This window comes from Stylophora pistillata, chromosome 6, assembly GCF_964205215.1.
Source record: "Stylophora pistillata chromosome 6, jaStyPist1.2, whole genome shotgun sequence".
In the NCBI taxonomy this organism is placed as follows: Eukaryota; Metazoa; Cnidaria; class Anthozoa; order Scleractinia; family Pocilloporidae; genus Stylophora; species Stylophora pistillata.
The window spans coordinates 24,753,881-24,756,357 of record NC_142524.1 but is presented as its reverse complement, the minus strand read 5'-3'; the positions used below and the strand labels follow the sequence as shown (position 1 = coordinate 24,756,357).

General features: G+C 38.2%; 1 long non-coding RNA gene across 2 annotated transcripts in view; it reads right to left on the bottom strand.

Annotated features, from left to right (window-relative positions):
- LOC148728982 (uncharacterized) overlaps positions 1-1,216 on the bottom strand; it is a 14,209-nt gene extending 12,993 nt beyond the window's left edge. Inside the window, exons 1-2 of one of the 2 annotated variants that reach the window (XR_015988772.1) lie at positions 980-1,215; positions 1-172 (exon numbers count right to left, since the gene is read on the bottom strand). The exon at positions 1-172 is cut by the window's left edge and continues 10 nt beyond it. This is a non-coding gene — a long non-coding RNA (uncharacterized LOC148728982). Of the gene's footprint in view, positions 173-979 lie in introns of both variants that reach the window. The other variant, XR_015988773.1, reaches the window with a different exon arrangement.
- Between the last annotated feature and the right edge of the window lie 1,261 nt (positions 1,217-2,477).

Sequence of the window (2,477 nt, the reverse complement as noted above, 5' to 3'; positions counted from 1 at the left end):
GCATTTTACTTTTATTGTAAGTGACAGAGTGTTTTAAATTTAACAAAACTTTCAACTAAACAGGTATTCCTTAATAGCGCCCGTCATCTTCCACCTGTCTTGACTGTAGTTCCTCACTTTCGCAGTTTAAAGTACGTGCGGCCTCACAAATGCGTCTTTGATGTTCAGCTGCCTGAAACAGTAATAATTGAAACGGAACGTGCTATTTCAAAGGACAGAAGTGACCGATGACAAATTAAAAAGTCAACTTAATTTCTTTTTGTCTCTGTACATTCAAATTTGACGCCAGCTTGCGCCCAGACTGTACTATTCTCCTGATTGATGGTTAAAACATTTTGCATTTCGCCCATTTTCATAGCTTCTGAGGGCAATTTTTTTACGAGACCACAACACAGCAACCCAGCGGTAAAACGTCGAGCATGCGCTAACGAATAAATTTTGGCCGGCTGCGCCAATTTCCCGTACAAAATTTTAAAGGAAAACTTGAGAAAGAACTACTGTTTAAAAGTTTCTCAGTCAGCCATCACTGAGAATGAGGTGTGATGTCCGATACACAACCTTAGTGGATAATTTTCTACTTTCTTATTACTCAGTACCTGTTCACCAAAGAGTTGCAAGAAAATCGTAATATCCAAATGGATCACCTCGAGCGGTAACAGGTTAAGGGACATCGCAGTTAGTTTTTAAACCAAACAGATCCAAACCTTAATCCCTACTCTGAATAAATTTTGAGAACTAGGATTATTCTTTAAGCCGGAAAAAAAGAAAGGAAGTCGATTGAAGTATATTACCAGGACCAAAATGATTCAGTCCTTGTGCTTTTGTCCTAACTGAAGATTATAATTCTATTCATCTCCGGCTGTTACCACAAATACATGCACTCAATTTTTTTTTTTTTTGTCGTGGACAAATTTAAAAAATGTCCCACTCACACTTCGACAATTTGAAGTGCTTAAATAAAAGTAAACATTTGTGTTACCTTCTCTGCCTGGTTAAGTAAAAAGCGCTTATTTCCAGGACAACGTGGGGAACCCTTTGGGCATTTTGAAGTGGGCACGAGAGCTTCACTATCCTGAAAAGAAGTCATCATTAAAACTGAAGCCACAAGGCACAGGACACCCAAGGATTTTGACATCTTATTCTTGGTGGAATACAACGTAACCTTTCCCGAAAGCGACTGAACTGCTAGATCGTTCGCTTTGACACGGGGTTTATATTTCTTAGTTTTGACAGTTATCGACATCACGTTGTTAATTACCTTCTAAATTTAATACAAGTCAAACGGTTAATAAAATTCAATTTAACTCTTCGACGCGCGCTCTGTTACTAATGGATTTTTATGTTCTGAATTTTTCAAATGAAAAGGAACTTATCCCTAACTAGCTAAGCGTCAGAGACAATACTGCGTTATTTGTCATACTGAATTACAGGCTACGTTCGACCCGGCTTATACTTTCTACCGCCTTATTTAGCTGAGCGTAAACATGTCCAAATGAGAAAGGTTCGGGGCAGGATTCGGCGAGAGGGGCTGTACATGTGAAACGTCCACCCCCTCTTTTCTCACTCTGTTTATGAGCACTGTCAAGACCAGTGCAGTTTATTTTCGTTATAAAAGTCTCTTAAACAACTAATTTAAGACCAGGGAGAATTCGTTGGACAAGAGTGACGGGTTTTAACGTACTGCGCACTTATTCTACAGATTCTCCCGCCCTCCATAAACGCACAAAATTGAAATGAAATGAATGATTCACGATACCATCTGTGCCGGAACAAACAGACAAGCTACACATTGGATTTAAAAAATATAATTTTTTTAACTTTTCACTGCCACTCTTGGCGTTTTCACTAACAATATAGGAGGAATTCTTCATCAATACTTCTTAAAGGACTAGTTCAGCGACTTGGGAGCCCGTACGTACAGCTGGCTCATCTGGCTTTGTTCTCAGAATTTTATTCTTCTGTCGGAACAACTGAGGTTTCCGAGGAGTTTGATTGACGTATTTAATCTAATTTCTGCCTGATGGAGAGGCAAAGCACATTCAGTTTGTGATCAGCACTTAAGATACATTTTTTTATTTTTATTATTTTGGCTTCTCGAGTACGTTTTAAATACGTTTTGAATTTTAAAAGAGACATTTTCGTAAACAGCTTTGCGAGAGCTACTTTACCTCGGCGATCTTGGCCTTTGTTACTACTTTTCAGGCGTTCATTAAAAAAATCTTTAACTTTAACGGAGGTTCAAATATCCAGACGAGATATTCTTGGAATTAAAAAAAAAAAAAGGATATTGATTGCGTCAATGTGTTTAGATTAATGGGAAAGAGCCGTTAACAAAACAGCGCATGGAGGTATAGTTATATGTTTTGGGGCCGATTCAGAGTTATTTTAGCCCGAGCCTCTAGGCAAGGATTTACAGACTCTATCTTAGAGGGGTCCAAAACATATTTATAACCAAGAGCATATACTATATTGCTATT